Source organism: Triturus cristatus, chromosome 5_2 (assembly GCF_964204655.1).
Source record: "Triturus cristatus chromosome 5_2, aTriCri1.1, whole genome shotgun sequence".
NCBI lineage: Eukaryota > Metazoa > Chordata > Amphibia > Caudata > Salamandridae > Triturus > Triturus cristatus.
Genome location: NC_140588.1, coordinates 843,344,069 through 843,366,420, shown reverse-complemented (window position 1 = coordinate 843,366,420; position 22,352 = coordinate 843,344,069).

The following is a 22,352-nucleotide window of genomic DNA, read 5'->3' as shown; positions in this document are numbered from 1 at the left end:
CCAAAACACCACCCCAGCACGACCCCCTACTCTACCCAAACACCATTGCGCTACCCAAAGCCCTAAAACCCACCCCCAGAACTCCCCTACACTACCCAAACACCACTGTGCTACCCTAACCCCAAAAACACTACCAGAGCACGACCCCCTACACTACCAAAACACCACTGCACTACCCTTATCCTTGACACAATACCCCAGCATGGCCCCCTATACTACCTGAACACCACTGCACTACCCTAAACAATAAATGTACGCCAGCACGACCCCCTACACTACCGAAACACCACTGCACTACCCTAAACCCTAAAACACGACCCCCTACACTACACAGACATCACTACATTACCCTAAACCCTAAAATATCATCCTCAACACAACCCCCTACACTATACAAACACCACTACACTACCCTAAACTGTAAAACACTACCCCAGCACGAACCCCCAAAAACTACCCAAACCCTAAATCTACTCCCAGCATGACCCCCACCACTACCCAAACAGCACTGACGTACCCTAAACCCTAAATCTACCCCAGCACGACCCTCTACACTACTCAAACACCACTGCACTACCCTTAACCCTAAAACACTACCCCCAGCACGACCCCTTAACTAAACAAACACCACTGCACTACCCTAAAACCTAAAACACTACCCCCTACACTACACAGATATCACTACAGTACCCTAAACCCTAAAACATTATCCTCAGCACAACCCCCTACACTACACAAACACCACTGCACTACCCTAAACTGTAAAACACTACCCCCAGCACGAACCCCCAAAAACTACCCAAACACCACGGCACTACCCTAAACCTTAAATCTACTCCCAGCATGACCCCTTACACTACCCAAACAGCACTGATGTACCCTAAACCCTGAATCTACCCAAGCACACCACCCTACACTACACAAACATCACTGCAGTACCCTAAACCCTAAAACACTAACCCCAGCATGCTCCCCTACACTACCCAAACACCACTGCGGTACCCTAAACCCTAAACACTATCCCCAGCATGACCCCATACACTACCCAAACACCACTGCGCTACCCTAAACCCTAAAACACTACCCCACCACGACACCCTACACTACCCAAACATCACTGTGGTACCCCAAACCCTAAAACACTACCCCAGCATGACCCCCTACACTACACAAACATCACTGCGGTCCCCCAAACCCTAAAATACTACCCCCAGCACGACCCCCTACACTACCCAAACACCACTGTGCTACCCTAAACCCTAAAACACTACCCCCAGCATGACACCCTACACTATCAAAACACCACTGAGCTCCCCAAATCCCTAAAACTCTATCTCCACCACGACCCCATACACTACACAAAAACCACTGCGCTACCCTAAACCCTAAAACACTACCCCAGAACGACCCCTATACTACCCAAACAGCACTGCGCTACCCTAAACCCTAAAACACTACCCCAGAACGACCCCTATACTACCCAAACAGCACTGCGCTACCCTAAACCCTAAAACACTACCCCAGCATGACCCCCTATACTACCCAAACACCACTGCACTACCCTAAACCCTAAAACACTACCCCAACACGGCCCCCTACACTGCACAAACACCACTGCACTACCCTAACCCTAAACCCTAAAACACTACCCTATCACAACCCCCTACACTACACAAACATCACTGCACTACCCTAATCCCTTAAACACTACCCTAGCATGATCCTCTACACTACCCAAACACCACTGCAATACCCTAAACCCTAAATTACTATCGCCAGCACAAACTCCTACACTACCCAAACACCCCTGTACTACCCTAAACCCTAAAACACTACCCCAGCACTCCTACACTACCCAAACACCACTGCATTACCCTAAACCCTAAAACACTACCCCAGCACAAACTACTACACTACCCACACACCACTGCACTACCCTAAACCCTAAAACAGGACCCCTACACTACACATGCACCACTGCACTACCATAAACCCTAAAACACTACCCCAGCTTGACCCCCTTCACTACCCAAAGACCACTGCACTACCCTAAACCCTAAAATACTACCCTCAGCACGACTCCCTTCACTATCCAAATACCACTGCGCTACCCTGAACCCTAACACACTACCCCCAACATGACCCCCAACACTACCCAAACACCACTGCGCTACCCTAAACCCTTAAACACTACCCCCAGTATGACCCCTACACTACCCAAACACCACTGATCTACCCGCAACCATAAAACACCAACCCCAGTATGACCCCTACACTACACAAAAAACACTTAACTAAACTAAACCCTAAAACACTTCCCCCAGCAAGACCCCCTAGACTACGAAAACACAACTGCACTACCCTAAACCCTAAAACACTACCCCCCTCATGACCCGACACTACAAAAACACCACTGCACTAACCTAAACCCTAAAAACCTACCCACACAATGACCCCCTTCACTACCCAAACACTACTGCTCTACCCTTAACCCTAAAACACTACCACAGCACAATCCCTACACTACACAAACACCACTGCACAAACCTAAACCCTAAAACACTGCCCCCAGCATGACCCCCTAAACTACACAAACACCACCGCACTACCCTGAACCCTAAAACACTTCCCCAGCATGACCCCCTACACTACCCAAACACCACCGCACTACCCTAAACCCTAAAACACTACCCCCAGCATGACCCCTTATGCTACCCAAACACCACCGCACTACCCTAAACCCCAAAAAACACTGCCCCAGCATGACCCCCTACACTACACAAACACCACTGCACTACCCTAAACCCTAAAAAACTACCCACAGCACGACCTCCTACACTACCCAAACACCACTGCGCTAGCCTAACCCCTAAATCTACCCCCAGCACGACCCGTTACACTACTAAAACACCACTTCACTACCCTAAACCCTAAATCTACCCCAGCACAACCTCCTACGCTACCCAAACCCCACTGCACTACCCTAAACCCTAAAACACTACCCCCAGCACAACCCCCTACAATACACAAACACAACTGCACTGCCCTAAAACCTAAAACACTACCCCCAGCACGACCCCCTACACTACACAAACACCACTGCACTGCCCTAAAGCCTAAAACACTACCCCAGCACAACACCCTACACTACACAAACACCACTGCACTGCCCTAAACCCTAAACCACTACCCCCAGCACGACCCACTACACTACACAAACACCACTGCACTGCCCTAAACCCCAAAACACTACCTCCAGCACGACCCCTGCACTACACAAACACAACTGCACTACCCTAAACCCTACATCTACCCCCAGCATGACCCCCTACACTACCCAAACACCACTGCGCTACCCTAAACCCTATAACACTACTCCCAGCACGACCCCCTACACTACGCAAACACCACTGCACTACCACTACCCTCAACCCTAAAACACAACCTTCTACACTACCTAAACACCACTGCACTACCCTAAACCCTAAAACACTACCCCCAGCACTAACCCCTACATTACACAAACACCACTGCACTACCCTAAACACTACCCCAGCACGACCCCCTACATTACCCAAACACCACTGTGCTACCTTAAACCCTAAAACACAACCCCCAGCACAACCCCCTACACTACCCAAACACCAATGTGTTTCCCTAAACCCTAAAACATTACCACCAGCACTACCCCCTACACTACACAAACACCACTGCACTACCCTAAACCCTAAACACCACCCCCAGCACTACCCCTACACTACCCACACACCACTGTGCTGTCCAAAACCCTAAAACACCACCCCAGCACTACCCCCTACACTACCCAGACACCACTGTGCTACCCTAAATGCTAAAACACTACCCCAGCATGACCCCCTACATTACCCAAACACCACTGCGCTACCCTAACCCCAAAAACACTACCAGAGCATGACCCCCTACACTACCAAAACACCACTGCACTACCCTTATCCGTAACACACTACCCTAGCACTGCCCCCTATACTACCTGAACACCACTGCACTACCCCAAACAATAAATCTACGCCAGCACGACCCCCTATACTACACAAACACTACTGCACTACCCTTAACCCTAAAACACTACCCCCAGCATGACCCCTTAACTAAACAAACACCACTGCACTACCCTAAAACCTAAAACACTACCCCTACACTACACAGACATTACTACACGACCCTAAACCCTAAAAAATTATCCTCAACACAACCCCCTACACTACACAAACACCACTACACTACCCTAAACTGTAAAACACTACCCCCAGCACGAACCCCCCAAAACTACCCAAACACCACGGCACTACCCTAAACCCTAAATCTACTCCCAGCATGACCCCCTACACTACCCAAACAGCACTGACGTACCCTAAACCCTAAATCTACCCCAGCACGACCCTCTTCCATACCCAAACACCACTACACTACCCTTAACCCTAAAACACTACCCCCAGCACGACACCTTAACTAAACAAACACCACTGCACTACCCTAAAACCTAAAACACTACCCCCTACACTACACAGACATCACTACACTACCCTAAACCCTAAAAAATGATCCTCAGCACAACCCCCTACACTACACAAATACCACTGCACTACCCTAAACTGTAAAACACTACCCCCAGCACGAACCCCCAAAAACGACCCAAACACCACGGCACTACCCTAAACCCTAAATCTACTCCCAGCATGACCCCCTACACTACCCAAACAGCACTGACGTACCATAAACCCTAAATCTACCCAAGCACAACACCCTACACTACACACTGCAGTACCCTAAACCCTAAAACACTACCCCCAGCATGCTCCCCTACAATACCCAAACACTACTGCGGTACCCTAATCCCTAAACACTATCCCCAGCATGGCGCCATACACTGCACAAACACCACTGCACTACCCTAACCCTAAACCCTAAAACACTACCCTAGCATGACCCTCTACACTACCCAAACACCACTGCACTACCCTAAACCCTAAATTACTATCCCTAGCACAAACTCCTACACTACCCAAACACCACTGCACTACCCTAGACCCTAAAACACTACCCCCAGCACGAACTCCTACACTACCCAAACCCCACTGCACTACCCTAAACCCTAAAACACTACCCCAGCACGAACTACTACACTACCCATACAACACTGCACTCCCCTAAACCCTAAAACAGGACCCACTACACTACACATGCACCACTGTTCTACCCTAAACCCTGAAACACTACCCCCAGCTTGACCCCCTTCACTACCCAAAGACCACTGCACTACCCTAAACCCTAAACCCTAAAATACTACCCTCAGCACAACCCCTTTCACTATCCAAATACCACTGCTCTACCCTGAACCCTAAAACACTTCCCCAGCATGACCACCTACACTACCCAAGCACCACTGCGCTACCCTAAACCCTTAAACACTACCCCCAGCATGACCCCTACACTACCCAAACACCACTGCTCTACCCTCAACCATAAAACACCAACCCCAGTATGACCCCCTACACTACACAAAAACCACTTCTCTAAACTAAACCCTAAAACACTTCCCCCAGCAAGACCCCTACACTACAAAAACACAACTGCACTACCCTAAACCCTAAAACACTACCCCCATCACGACCCCCACACTACAAAAACACCACTGCACTAACCTAAACCCTAAATAACTACCCACCGCACGACCCCCTTCACTACCCAAACACTACTGCTCTACCCTAAGCCCTAAAATACTACCACAGCACAACCCCCTACACTACACAAACACCACTGCACTAACCTAAACCCCAAAACACTGCCCCCAGCACGACCCCCTAAACTACACAAACACCACCGCACTACACTAAACCCTAAAACACTTCCCCAGCATGACCCCCTACACTACCCAAACACCACCGCACAACCGTAAACCCTAAAACACTACCCCCAGCATGACCCCTTATGCTACCCAAACATCACTGCACTACCCTAAACCCTAAAACACTACCCCCAGCATGACCCCTTATGCTACCCAAACACCACTGCACTACCCTAAACCCTAAAAAACTACCCACAGCACGACCTCCTACACTACCCAAACACCACTGCACTAGCCTTAACCCTAAATCTACCCCAGCACGATCCCCTACACTACTATAACACCACTTCACTACCCTAAACCCTACATCTACCCCAGCATGACCCCCTACACTATCAAAACACCACTGCACTACCCTAAACCCTAAAACACTACCCCCTGGACAACCTCCTACGCTACCCAAACCCCACTGCACTACCCTAAACCCTAAAACACTACCCCCAGCACAACCCCCTACACTACCCAAACACCACTGTATATCCTAAAACCCTAAAACGCGACCCCCTACACTACACAAACACCACTAGACTACCATCCACCCTAAACCATTACCACCAGCACTACCCCCTACACTACACAAACACCACTGCACTACCCTAAACCCTAAACACCACCCCAGCACTCCCCCCTACACTACCCAGACACCACTGCGCTACCCTAAATGCTAAAACACTACCCAAGCATGACCCCCTACATTACCCAAACACCACTGCGCTACCCTAACCCCAAAAACACTACCAGAGCATGACCCCCTACACTACCAAAACAACACTGCACTACCCTTATCCGTAACACACTACCCCAGCACTGCCCCCTATACTACCTGAACACCACTGCACTACCCCAAACAATAAATCTACGCCAGCACGACCCCCTACACTACCCAAACACCACTGCACTACCCTAAACCCTAAAACACGACCCCCGATACTACACAAACACTACTGTACTACCCTTAACCCTAAAACACTACCCCTACACTACACAGACATTACTACACGACCCTAAACCCTAAAAAATTATCCTCAACACAACCCCCTACACTACACAAACACCACTACACTACCCTAAACTGTAAAACACTACCCCTAGCACGAACCCCCAAAAACTACCCAAACACCACAGCACTGCCCTAAACCCTAAATCTACTCCCAGCATGACCCCCTACACTACCCAAACAGCACTGACGTACCCTAAACCCTAAATCTACCCCAGCACAACCCTCTACACTACCCAAACACCACTGCACTACCCTTAACCCTAAAACACTACCCCCAGCACGACGCCTCAACTAAACAAACACCACTGCACTACCCTAAAACCTAAAACACTACCCCCTACACTACACAGACATCACTACACTACCCTAAACCCTAAAAAATGATCCTCAGCACAACCCCCTACACTACACAAATACCACTGCACTATCCTAAACTGTAAAACACTACCCCCAGCACGAACCCCCAAAAACTACCCAAACACCACGGCACTACCCTAAACCCTAAATCTACTCCCAGCATGACCCCCTACACTACCCAAACAGCACTGACGTACCATAAACCCTAAATCTACCCAAGCACAACACCCTACACTACACATTGCAGTACCCTAAACCCTAAAACACTACCCCCAGCATGCTCCCCTACAATACCCAAACACCACTGCGGTACCCTAATCCCTAAACACTATCCCCAGCATGGCGCCATGCACTGCACAAACACCACTGCACTACCCTAACCCTAAACCCTAAAACACTACCCCTAGCACGACACCCTACACTTCACAAATATCACTGCACTACCCTAAACCCTTAAACACTACCCTAGCATGACCCTCTACACTACCCAAACACCACTGCACTACCCTAAACCCTAAATTACTATCTCTAGCACAAACTCCTACACTACCCAAACCCCACTGCACTACCCTAAAACACTACCCCAGCACGAACTACTACACTACCCATACAACACTGCACTCCCCTAAACCCTAAAACAGGACCCACTACACTACACATGAACCACTGCACTACCCTAAACCCTAAAACACTACCCCCAGCTTGACCCCCTTCACTACCCAAAGACCACTGCACTACCCTAAACCCTAAACCCTAAATTACTACCCTCAGCACGACCCCCTTCACTATCCAAATACCACTGCTCTACCCTGAACCCTAAAACACTTCCCCAGCATGACCACCTACACTACCCAAACACCACTACGCTACCCTAAACCCTTAAACACTACCCCCAGCATGACCCCTACACTACCCAAACACCACTGCTCTACCCTCAACCATAAAACACCAACCCCAGTATGACCCCCTACACTACGCAAAAACCACTTCTCTAAACTAAACCCTAAAACACTTCCCCCAGCAAGACCCCTACACTACAAAAACACAACTGCACTACCCTAAACCCTAAAACACTACCCCCATCATGACCCCCACACTACAAAAACACCACTGCACTAACCTAAACCCTAAATAACTACCCACAGCACGACCCCCTTCACTACCCAAACTCTACTGCTCTACCCTAAGCCCTAAAACACTACCACAGCACAACCCCCTACACTACACAAACACCACTGCACTAACCTAAACCCCAAAACACTGCCCCCAGCACGACCCCCTAAACTACACAAACACCACCGCACTACACTAAACCCTAAAACACTTCCCCAGCATGACCCCCTACACTACCCAAACACCACCGCACAACCGTAAACCCTAAAACACTACCCCCAGCATGACCCCTTATGCTACCCAAACACCACTGCACTACCCTAAACCCTAAAACACTACCCCCCGCATGACCCCTTATGCTACCCAAACACCACTGCACTACCCTAAACCCTAAAAAACTACCCACAGCACGACCTCCTACACTACCCAAACACCACTGCACTAGCCTTAACCCTAAATCTACCCCAGCACGATCCCCTACACTACTAAAACACCACTTCACTACCCTAAACCCTACATCTACCCCCAGCATGACCCCCTACACTATCAAAACACCACTGCACTACCCTAAACCCTAAAACACTACCCCCTGGACAACCTCCTACGCTACCCAAACCCCACTGCACTAACCTAAACCCTAAAACACTACCCCCAGCACAACCCCCTACACTTCACAAACACTACTGCACTACCCTAAAACCCTAGAAAAGTAACCCCCACCCCATGCCCAATCCCCCTTACCTGTCACTCCTCATGGTTCCTGCTTCACGTCGTCTCTGAGGGGCGGTGCATGTCGTTGTGACGAAACAGAACAGCCTATGTTTCCTTACAATGACGTGGCTCATCTACATTTTTGTAGAACGCATGGTCATTTACCATACATACATATACAACGAAATTTGTTGTAAAGGCATGCATGGTAAATGACCATCCGTTTAAAAAAAATGCATAGTAATGACTTTGCGATGTACAACGTATGCATGGTAATGCATGCGTTGTAATGGTATTGTGAAGTAAAAGTCGTTGTAACAAGTGTTTACCGATCAAAGCTGGACCCTGTTCTTCAGTGAGTCTTATATTTGATTAGGAGGAAGGAATGTGATTTTTACTGAAAAGTGCATTCCCGGCTGTTGTATTGTGAAAGTATCGCATCACCTGTTTTCACTTCCGGTGAGAGAGTGGAATAGGGGTGGGCGGAATTTGCGGAATTAACTTCCGCAAATTATCCCGAGAATGCAGAAAATCTCCGCAAACACGCCGGAAATATCGCGAAGACGCAGAAGTTTTTTTGCCGCCTGTTCGCGGTATTTTTTGCGTGATCGCGGGTCGCCAACTTACCCATGCGGTTGCTCACGGGCGCGGCCATCTTGTTTTCACTTGTCCCGCCCTCTGGCGATGTTTACTTCCTTTTCCGGGTCGCGCAATGCATGTTCGCGGTCGATATTTCCTGTTCGCGACCGCTTTAACTTGATCGCGTTGCTTTTTGGTTGCTCAGGGAGAAAATATCGCGCGAACTTGCGCACGTGGTCGCAATGGGCGCGGCCATCTTGTTTTCCACTCTATTGCATGGTTCTGGGGCCTGATTTTCAATCCTCCCTAAATCTTTTCAATCCTTTGTTTATAGCCACTTTTTTGGGATAATTATTACTTATTATTTCTCTAACTATTTTCCTGCCTCTATATTTTTGGTTTTTGTCTACTTTTTTTTTGTTTTTTAGCTACTTTTTCTCTTTGTATTGCCCGCTATTTATTTCCTTTACTCCTTTATTTATTTTACCTTTTCTTTCCCGCCCCGTCCCCAGAACCATGTCCAAGGGCAGGGCTGTTCGCCGGCGCAGCCAGAGCTGCGACCGCCTTCCTTGCGGAAGGCGGCGCCCACAAGGGGTGCATGCACGGGCCTTATTTGGGGAGGCGGAGTTGGCTGCACTAATTTTCTTTGTGCAGCGCCACCTCCCCTCAACCCTGGCAGCAGGTGGCAGGCCTGGGTCCGGGTACGGCCTCCGGGAGCGTCGGCAGCGGTGGGGGAAGGTGCGCCGGGCAGTGTCGCGCATCTCTGGGGTCCGGCGCACCCAGGCACAGCTGACGCACCGGTGGTCCGACATACTGGACCGTGAGCAGGACCTGCTGGACCTGCTAGGAGTGGAGGTCCCGGGGCTTGGTGAGTACCTATTTAATTATTACAACTTTGTGTCTGTTCTTCTGCTCTATGTTATATATTGCGAATATCTTTTTTTCCTTCCAACCAGCTAGAATGTTGCTGCTTACAATACATTCCAGGTTAATAACGTTTAAAAGTCTTCTGTGATTATGACACAGGTGCTCTTCTGCGCTACTACTAATCTTACTTGTTTGCAGCTTTGCGTTTGCGCTTGCTTAGCGTGATTCTTTACGAGTTTATTTTAGAGAAATTAAGTTACGTAATGCTACAGTGACTCACGTCCACTCCTTACTTTGTCCTGTCACTAATAGATAGGGGCGGATTGATACTTAGGTTTAGGTACTTTGTATGAGCTTCTAATTGGTTAGTGGTATGCGTGATGCCCCCCCTCACTCAGTTACGTGACGTGCTGCTAGTACGGCAGTCTTTAGAACCTTTTCTAGTTTGTTCAATGAGTGGAGGTAGGCTTTGCAGTTACTTAGCAGTAGCAGATCAGCATCAATCAAACCAAAATTTGGTGTATACAAAAAATGTAGTCATGTTCATGTGTCCTCCATGATTGGATCATACACATTGTTGAGGAATACAGTGGAAATGCATACTTAATGTACAATTGGCATGCCTGGAATAGGTGGGCTAGGTTGGGTGGTACGTTGTACTAATACTTAGGCTTACTTGTAACTTAGTTTTCTGGAATCAGAATGGAAGAATGGATTTCTGTTGATAGATAGTAACTTAAGTAGTCGAACTGCGAATCCCACGATATTACATGTTGACCAGATGAGATCGGTCAATGTAGTTATTGCAATTGTTGTTTACATAAGTGTTTTTTGACCGTTGTTGAAAAATATTGTATTTGTTTGACACCATCCATCAATGTTTGTCTCTTTCTTAATTCTTATATCTCTCCTGTCCATCAGCACCCAGGGGCAGACCGACAGGGACTGGACAGTCGGCGGGACAGGAACACCACCAGGAGGACACCGCTGAGGGCTCCTCTGCTGGCCCCAGTAAGTCTTCTTGTTTTTAATAATATTTCTTATTCCATAACTTTTACTGCCCCATTTCTCCCGAACTATAGTGTGTTTCCAAATGCTATTTTTTTACCACCAACGATCTGTACGGTTTCAAAATGTTTATCCCTGCCTCCGCTATGATGACTGAGTACTACTACATACTATCAGTCTGTCTGTCTGTACTGTAGTAGCTAGTCTTGCCCAGTTGGCCAGTGCCACTCTTTGTGAAAGGTTGTAATATAAAACTCATATTCACCAGTAGCTCGTACAATCCGTTGGGTCGTTGTCTTGTACTACTTTTTACTCTTATTGATGTTGAGGCTTTGAAAATTCACAGCAACAACAGCCCTACCAGATTTCTTAATATTTTGATATGATACCCTATAGGACATACCACTGTTGTAGGGATCTTGCACATACATTTGCACCAGAAAATAGGATGTTGGTGATGGTAGGTTGGACCTTCCTTGCACACCTCAATCAGAAATTCCGCACCCACCACAATTCCACTGCTTGACTATAGTACTGTCTTGTCATACCTATTAGGTCTCGGAACCCTCCCGACAAGATAACCAACAAGTAGACAACCCAGAACATAACACACCCAACCTCTGTCGTGGAAGCAATTCACATGCACACCCTTACTTTAATTTGCTCACTCGTGTAAGTTAGTCCACTCCACACCAAATACCACGAAGTCTATGTAAGTTTAAAATGTTTATTTCAATTTGAGAAGGTCTGTACACTGTTTTCTTAGCAGCACCAACCGGCAAATCAATAACATTAAAACAATATACATTGTTACACTTATACAGTTGGGAATTAAATCATGATAACTGAACAGTGGTGGAAGGCAGCACCACCATCCCATAGCAATTTAGTTTATATACATTTATAAATGAAGATGTGAGTGAAGGGACCCCTCACCTCAGAAGAACCTAGTACTGGTAGTTGGTTCATCGTTCAGAAGCTCTGGTTCGTAGAAGGGAATCTTGCGTCTGTAATGCGAAAAAAGAAATGGTGTGCGTTAGTATATTGCAACTTGCAAGCATTTCTCAGCCGTGCCAAAAAGTGTAGCATCTATGGATAAGCAATATGGACTAACAGTAACAGTAGTACACCAGTTCTTCCTAAAAAAGTGGCTTGTTAATGTTTGTTGACCGCTTGTACGCAGCGCGTAGACTAGACAGTAGCAGTGTGAGGCAGGTCATGTGGGCTCAAAGGTGTCTTAAGAAGCTGCAAGGTAAAGGTAACGTCACATGTGCATGGCTAGGGCTAATCAAGCAAATGCTACAATGATCATATAACTTAGTGTCTACTCTACTACTACCTGATTTGTACTAGTGATGTATGTTAGTATTAACTCATTTTTCAACCTTGCTACTGATCAATAGGGGGGAGGTGTATATGTCGCCTAATAAATGTGTAATGTTTTCTAGGCGCACTACCGACCACCATTGCTGGGGCCAGCGAAGGCGACGCCGAGGGCGAGGATGCGGCAGTTGCAGATAGCAACGGAGGGGGAGTGGCAGCACCAGTGGCAGGCGGTGGTAAGTTAGATTCATAATCTTTAATCTTGTTGAACTTGACAGCACACTCACTGCAAAGGTGTACTGTATGTATATGTATACTGTACAGTTGTGAATTAGGGCCCCATTAGGTTGGTGGGCGTATTGCCCCCGGCGGGCCGGCTGGAATTCACTGCCGTCACCGCAGGGGCAAACCTCCCGCCATCCCTGTAGAAAATATTCAGACATGTCCAGGCGGAAAATGGTTCAATATGGCGGTGGTGTCTCTCTCACCACACCGGCAGCCATATAATCTGCGTTTTGGAATGCCTTTGCGTGGCGGCATTGCCGTCCGCCACGGAAAGGCATGCACACATTGCAGAGTATGCTTGGGGGCCCCCATGGAGGGTACCTACCGATGCTATGGTACCCCCGACTTTCAAAGCAAAACGTGACAGGTTCCGTGCGAGGCCCGTCATGTTGTGCTTGGAAAAGCAGCACAACATTTTAGCATTGCTTTCAGCAAAGCCAACCAGAATTTAAATTTAAAAAAACAGGGTGCGCCCGCCACTGTGCCGGGCGCATCATCCTAATTAATTGTCCCCACGGGACCCCCACCCTTTTTAGCAGTCGGATGGCGGGCGGACAAAGTCCGCCCGCTATCCGATGTCGTAAGCAAGTATGAGTTCTTGGGGACGTTTGAAGAGTGAACTAGAAGACTAGAATTCCCTTTAATTGGTATAGGACTAGGAGCCGGAGTATTGAGTAACCAATGTCCTCATCTATCTGATTTCAACTCCGCTTTGAAAGTTTTATGGAGAAGAGCACCTGGTGCACTGTTCAACTAAAAAGTGTAAGACAGGTGGAAGGAAGAAGGACGGGCGACATTTAAAATGTTATGTACTACTGTGCTTTATTTTATAGTGCTACTCTACCATGCCACTATGTGTATAAATATTTACCTTGTCCTACTGTTTTATTAAGACTATATTTTACAATTGTCTTGTTTTTTTCTTTTTGATACACAGCAACTCCGAAACTCAACCGTAAGGAGTTGGCCGCCAAGTCACGGCGCCGGAAGCTGGAGGCAATCCAGCAGGAATACCGGCGGCTGGTGGTCCTAGCCGAGGAGGAGGAGGAGGCTGCTGCAGCTATTGAAGCCTCCTCCAGTGCCCCGGGCCCCAGCCACCGCCCTCCAGCGGTACGGCGCCACCGCCGGACGGCTGCCGCCGCCACCGTGTCATCTCCGGTGCCCCCCCCCACTGTGGCAGACTGCCGCGGCCTTAGACGCCGCGTCGCCCATTTAGAGGACCAGATGCGTGTCCTCCTCCAGTCCCGCCCCACCAGTTAGGCCCTGTCACTGCCCCTTTTTTAATTCCTGTTCGTTCTTCACTCGTTTGGGCGTTCTCTACTTCTATGGACAGTCGTTGGGGTTAGGGAGGTGGGTGGGTCAGCTTTTGTGGGTTTAGTTTATTTGTTAGGGTCAATTAAATATATTTTTCTATGTTACATGCAATGTTGTTAATGTTTTGTAGGTGGGGTAACTGTTTTACATCACACTGTTTCCTTGCTGGTGCATGGCCGCCCATAGCGTGTGTTTGATTTCAATAATTTGCTGACTGTATAAGACACAAACAGATAGATGCGACACACCTCACTCATTGACTGGTCCTATTATGCATTCTTTGGAGTGGTGTTTGAAACTGAAATCATTGACAACATGTCCATTATTAATTCTGCCTCCCCCAAACTTCTCTCTTACCGGTGCTTGATGTTTATGTCCAACTGTGGCACAGCACTGGCTGCATGGTGAAGATGGTTTCCTTTTTCATACATTCCATGATTGGGGTGGTGGTGGTAGTATAGTAGTAGTAGTATACACTGGCAGGGTGGCAGCATTTCCAAAAAAAGAAAAGGAGATAGTCAATCGCCTTTGAGAGACTGTTAGAGGAGTAGTTGAATGAAGTACATCACAGAATTTACCGAGCAACAATTATATGCTCAAATATTTGACAAAAAAACTGAATGCTGGTTATTATGAGGATAGCCTACTAGACAGAGTTACAAACTATAGTTTTGTCGACTTGACTATGCCTACAGTCTAACAGTTAGTGCTGTATATGAGGAATGACAACAAACAAATCCAATCAATGCCGGCAATTCATGCTGAGGTATATGTTCCTTTGTTAAATAAAATAACCTCTGAAATATCCTACTCATGGGTGGGCAAGCAGAAGAAGATCATCGCTCTGCATTGAAATTGAAGTAGTGTTGCTTTCACCACATCCGCCCCAGCAAGTGTGTGATTAAGTATTGGTGTACATTTAATTTAGTTACACCTCGACAATAAGTCACACAGCCCGGGGGAAGAGGGTTAGGGTCCGTTGATTGGATGGGAAGGGGGATTTTGGGAAAGGTTTGACATAGAAAAACAGCATGCATACATAGACAAACAAACAACAATCATTGAAGACTACCATACCATATCCATTCCATATGTTAAGGTAGAAAAAGGAAATGCATGCATGATGATGAGACCCGGATTACATACACTTCTATTTCTTGGTCTGTTCCGGCCTTAATACTTTAACAGATAGCAAATAGAAATTTTAAATATTGGTAGTGAAGAATCGTAAACACAGAGCAAACGTAATGATGATTGATAATAACAACTCCAAGAACACACTGTTGTAAAGAATGTATACAAGATATTAATCAAATTATTTAAAAGAAGTGAAAAGTGGATACTGTTACTGTCTTATCCTGGTCAAAAATGTGGACTGGTTTTTTGCATCTCGGCATTCCTCTTGCTCCTCTCGTCCATCAATCTTGGGTTTGTCGCCTCACCACTCGCCACTGCCCGGCTGGAATAAAAAGGTGATTGATTGGTAAGGTAATTAATATGCATTGTAATGTTTTACAAAGTTTTGGACAAGGCCCGGCCTGTAATTTTAGATTGAAAACCAAAGGGGATATTCAGAAAGAAAGTGAAAACAAATGCACAAGTGATGGTGTAGTGCAACAAGAACACTTTCCGAGGTGGCATGTATGCATATGCATCATCTCTACTGTAGTCTGTTTCCAGCATAGACCTTCAACAGTAACAGGAGAGATCAGGCCCACAGTGCTTACCATTAGCACATCCTACGTTAACACTTTAGAGTCCTTTTTTTTTCTCTCAAAGAGTTGGACAAACGCAAAGCACATTATCCATTCCAAACATAGCATTTTACAGTTAAAGTTAGTAAAATCAATGCACTGCAGTCATCCCACCGCTACACTCTATTCAACTTCTACACAGACATTTGGTTGTGCTGTGGTTGTTGTTGACGTGTTTACCTTTAGGCTTTTCCGTTTTATGCCACTCATGAAACATCCTCCTGACTTCATCATCAGCTCTGATACTTCTACTGACTAACTGGAGATCGGCCTGCAGTACAAGTGTAATTTTTATAACATAACAAGAGTAGAAATATAAATATTACTGACTTGAGTCATTCTTTATTGTGTACAGAAAGATAGATTACCACTAGTACACTTTGACATCACTTTGTGCACAACAAACAATGCAAACACAAAGACCAATAGCTCAGAGTCAGGTGTCCAATGCATGCCATTAATTGTCATCATTCATTACCTGTTCCTTCTCATCTTAAGTTAACGGGCCGTCTCTTTCGCCATCATCATGATGGACGGTGCTGTTAAGTCACAGTCATTTGCATTGCGCAGATTGAGTGAGTCCCCTTCCTGTATTGAATTAAAAGCAATGTATCACCAAGATGCAGGAGAAGTACACATTTCTTGTTTGCCAGAAGGGGATAATTAGTAATTACTAGTGTGTTCTGTAGAAAGTTGATTAGTGGCAGTGCACAATTACATCAATTCATGCGCAACACACACCACAAAATCTACATCATTCAGTCTGCCATTCTGCGGCCAATGCATGGCATCAATCATTACCTGTTGCATCTCATCTCGTTAACGCTGCAGGCCGTCTCTTTCGCCATCATCATGATGGACGGTGCTGTTAAGTCACAGTCATTTGCATTGCGCAGATTGAGTGAGTCCCCTTCCTGTATTGAATTAAAAGCAATGTATCACCAAGATGCAGGAGAAGTACACATTTCTTGTTTGCCAGAAGGGGAAAATTAGTAATTACTAGTGTGTTCTGTAGAAAGTTGATTAGTGGCAGTGCACAATTACATCAATTCATGCGCAACACACACCACAAAATCTACATCATTCAGTCTGCCATTCTGCGGCCAATGCATGGCATCAATCATTACCTGTTGCATCTCATCTCGTTAACGCTGCAGGCCGTCTCTTTCGCCATCATCATGATGGACGGTGCTGTTAAGTCACAGTCATTTGCATTGCGCAGATTGAGTGAGTCCCCTTCCTGTATTGAATTAAAAGCAATGTATCACCAAGATGCAGGAGAAGTACACATTTCTTGTTTGCCAGAAGGGGAAAATTAGTAATTACTAGTGTGTTCTGTAGAAAGTTGATTAGTGGCAGTGCACAATTACATCAATTCATGCGCAACACACACCACAAAATCTACATCATTCAGTCTGCCATTCTGCGGCCAATGCATGGCATCAATCATTACCTGTTGCATCTCATCTCGTTAACGCTGCAGGCCGTCTCTTTCGCCATCATCATGATGGACGGTGCTGTTAAGTCACAGTCATTTGCATTGCGCAGATTGAGTGAGTCCCCTTCCTGTATTGAATTAAAAGCAATGTATCACCAAGATGCAGGAGAAGTACACATTTCTTGTTTGCAAGAAGGGGAAAATTAGTGTGTTCTGTAGAATGTTGATTAGTGGCAGTGCACAATTACATCAATTCATTCATGCGCAACACACACAACAAAATCTACATCATTCAGTCTGCTATTCTGCGGCCAATGCATGGCATCAATCATTACCTGTTGCATCTTATTTTCAGTTAATGGCCAGTCTCTCTCGGCTCTGAAGGAGGATAGCTATAGAAGTCATCAGATTCATGGTCCACTTGTTTTGGAAGGACGAGGAAAGTTTGAATTTGTTGTTACCATCATCCAATCATCATTCATGAGGGAAATGGAATTGACCAGGAGATGCAGTATGATCGAGCGGAGGAGCTGGATTCTGAGGACTGTAGTGTCAAATGGCAGACACCTGAAACTTGTATCTTAAATTAGAAGAGTAGAAGACGGTGATAATGCATTGGTTGCGATTCACAAGTTTATAACCGGAACGACAGACACAAACAAAGGGGGGAAAAAGGGAGGAAGACAGTAAGTGCGAGCCTAATTGTCAGGGAAGTATAGCTCGTCCTCAAACTCTGGGGGATCTTCCGGTAGTAGGTAATCATCTGACACAATACTTCCGTCACCTGAGCCGCTGTCCTCATCTTCCTCTGTTGATTCATGCATTGTGTAATTCGGTGGTATGAAGTGCTGATTCATTTTGATCATTGTTAACCTCTCCACGTTTTTGGGAGATAGACTGGTCCTTCTCAAGGTTACAATGGAACCAGCAGCACTGAAAACACGTTCGGAAGAGACACTTGCGACAGGGCAAGCCAGATAGCTTATCGCCAGCCTGCTGAGCTGTGGCCATTCAGACCTTTTCCTATACCAATACTGCAACGTACACCTCTGTTGGGTCGTCCAGATAGGCCTGAACCATCCGCTCAATGTTCAGGGTTGCTGCTGGTAAGCTTTTGTGCTGTTTTTTCTGTGCATCAGCACTGTGCTTACGGCCCATCTTTACATACCAATCTGATAATGATTGTACTCGGCCGAATGATCCAGTTATTGTTTTTGTAGTCGATGGTGATGGTGATTGTTGCGATTGTGAGCCAACCGCACTGCCCTCAGCCGACGAAGTTGCACTTGATTCTGCATGGCCTGCTTCAGTATCAGTACTTGTTGTGGGTTGATGTGGTGGGCTTTTAATTAGCAGCCCTTCGTTTTCAAACTTGATGGCTGCTTCAGCTATACAGCTTTTGTAGCGGGCAACATCATTGTCGGAAAAAGAAAGGAATAGTCCTAATTTTGCACGTGGATCCAGAATTGTGGCACAAATGTAATGTTCTTGTGACAAAATTTTATTTTGTATCCTTACATTTTCTGATATGCGCCTGGATAAGCTCTCCACCAAGTCATGGGCTTGCCTTCTGTCCTCTACACCTTTGTAGGATTCAGAGACATTATTCAGCTCATGCTCTAGCATTTTCAACAATGGGATAGCTTGGCCCATTGTACAGTCCTCCTTGCTGACTTCACGTGTGAAGACCTCAAAAGGAGACAGCATCTCAGTCAGGCATTGAATTAGGGTCCATTGCTCCCTCTGAAGGGTCATGCCTTTAACACTAGCATCACTGCTTCTGTACCAGACATATTCATTGAGTGACCTCTGCTGTTCGTACAGACGATCAAGCATGTAATAATACTGGATTTTATACAGCGCGAACAGCTACCTCGCGAGGAGGTGTCCCGGCGCTAGTAGATCACTGATAACCTTAGGCATAAAAATAGGAGAGCTAGCGTGGCTGGGAGAAAAGCCAGGTCTTTAGCAATTTCCTAAAGCAGGGTTCGGAGGGGGCCTGTTGGATAACTTGTGGCAGGGATGTAATACGTTGAGTTCCAACGTGTTGCCACCTCCTGGATGAGTGCCTTGACTGGCATCCTACGCTCACGTTGGAGGATCCTCAGCTGCTTCCGAGCTTTAAAAGAATGGCTGAAATGAGTGCATATTCTTCAGCAGATGGCCAGTAAATTGCTTACTATGGGTTCTTTTTTCAGAAAGTCTTGCACTATAATGTTTATGCAGTGTGCCAAACACGGAACCCTGAAATAGGAACCAAGTTCCATGGCCTTAAGTACATTACTGCCATTGTCTGTGGCAACAAAACCAATACCAAGCCCTCTGGGCCGCAGCCATTCCAAAACCTTGGTGCGAAACTCTTCTAAAATGTTTTCAGCCGTATGAGATTTCTCCATGGCGAACATGGCTACAGTTGCATGTTTCCGAGTACCTTCAAAAATCGCAGCTGTGTCAACAACACCTCGTGCAGATAGTTGATCTCTAACCCCCACAAAAGAGATCCAGTGTGCAGTGATGCACATGTAATCTGTGGCTTGGCAACTGGTCCACATGTCTGTTGTCAGGTGGATATTGTGCACAGCACTCTGCTGCAAACCGTGACCAACCAATTCCAGCACATCATGATGTAGTGCCGGAACAGCAATTCTTGCGAAATAGGACCGGCTGGGAACTTTCCATTTCGGGCAGATGGCAGACACAAATTCAAGGAAACCACCCCTTCCACAAATGAAAAAGGAAGAAGGTCCAGCGCTAACATTTTAGCCAGCTTCGCATTGTACAATCGTGCCGTTGGGTGGTTGCGTTGGAACTGCCCCTCCAACCTAAACATGCTGTCAATGGTAGGCTGGCTTACTTTCCTTAGTGGTGCTGTTTTCATTAAGCCACTAAGGCTCAACGACACAGATTGTCTCATTGAGGTACTCGCCGGTCGCCTTGGTGTCTCACCCACACTCTGAGTATGGCTCTTACTGCGGTGCCACTCTGATGTTACTGAGGAGGATGTGGGCGTTACCACTGCAGTGACTGCACTACTGGAGACAGGGCTAGAAATGCCTCCCTGTTCTTCACCTGCCACCACAATAATATCGCTCCCTGATTCCTGACCAACTTCAAAGGGTTTAGTTTTCCTACTTTCTTTTAACTTACGTAGGTGATCCTCCCACACGATATTGTGGTGTATTTTTAGATGACTTGCTTGTCCTCCGGTACCATAGTTTGTACCAAGCTTACCACGCCGAACACCTTGCCGACAAATTGCGCATATAGCAACGTTCTCCTCCTTGGCGCTAACAGAAAAGAAGTCCCAAACTGGGGAGGAGAACTTTCTGGCACTGCTGGATGTGCCACTTTCAACACCAGATGAACTTGAGGGGGTGCTTGAAAATATGTGACCCTGTCCACCTACACTGTGACTTTTACTACCACTTCCTACTGAGATGGTTGAGCTGGATGTAGGTCCCTGCCGGGCCTTGCAAAATATGGCAGCTGGAGGTAGTGGTGGTGTAACCTGTGTTGGTGAGATCCGTGCTACATCCCGCTCAGTAGCAGCCTTTCTGGATAGGGTGAGAATGTAGGTCTCCAATCCCTTTGGGGCGGGAGTAATGTGCGTGATGACTGGCTCGTCTTCATCAACATCATCACCCCCCTCTTCTACATCTACCTCCATAACTCTAAGTTTTTCTGGGACCTTCCTTTTCAGAAGCAATGTCTTGTGGCGTACTTCACTCTCAGACCGAGCTGGTGGGACCCAAGTGTCATCACGATCATCAGAAGCGGGGCTTGAAGAAGAAGATGATGGACTAAGCCTCCTTTTCCTTGCTGGTGGTCTGGAAGACAATTGATCTTCTGAAACAGTGGTTTGACTTCGCTCCACTTTGTCTGCAGGAAGCTCGATTTCCTGAAATGCCCCTACGTCAGGAGCAACAACTACTATGGTTGGCTGTTGCGGCGGCTGCTGATGTTCTTGTTGCGGTGGCTGCTGCTGCTGTTCTTGTTGCGGTGGCTGCTGCTGCTGTTCTTGTTGCGGTGGCTGCTGATGCTGTTCTTGTTGCGGCGGCTGCTGCTGCTGCTGCTGTTCTTGTTGCGGTGGCTGCTGCTGTTCTTGTTGCGGCGGCTGCTGCTGCTGTTCTTGTTGCGGCGGCTGCTGCTGCTGTTCTTGTTGCGGCGGCTGCTGCTGCTGTTCTTGTTGCGGCGGCTGCTGCTGCTGTTCTTGTTGCGGCGGCTGCTGCTGCTGTTCTTGTTGCTGCAGCTGCTGATGTTCTTGTTGCGGCTGCACACTGATCTGCTGAGTTTGCGCCTGCGTTGAACTTGATTGTGTACTACTTTGCGGTAATGACATTTCTTCAACATCGCTGCCCGTTAGTAGACTGGCTACCTCTGCGACAGTAAAGCCCTTGGGCCTAGGTTGGTGGGGTTGCTGGACCGCTGTGCTGCTCCCAGCTTGGTTCCCGGACAACGCTTTGGTGCCAAAAAAAACCTTGGCCGGCACACCACCAGTCGTGGTTAATGGCACTTCCTTTTTCTGTTCCTTCTTCTCACCAGCAACTTTCTTGGTACTGGACCTGGTACCTTTCTTTGGGGCCAACTTCTTCCGATGTCAGGCAGGAGGCAGATGCACAACAAGTTCTGGTCACACAAGGGCGTGATGCGCAGCAGGACTTCTGTCTGGCTGGCAGTACAACGGGTAGCCAGGTGATGCCGATGGCACCTCCTACTCTG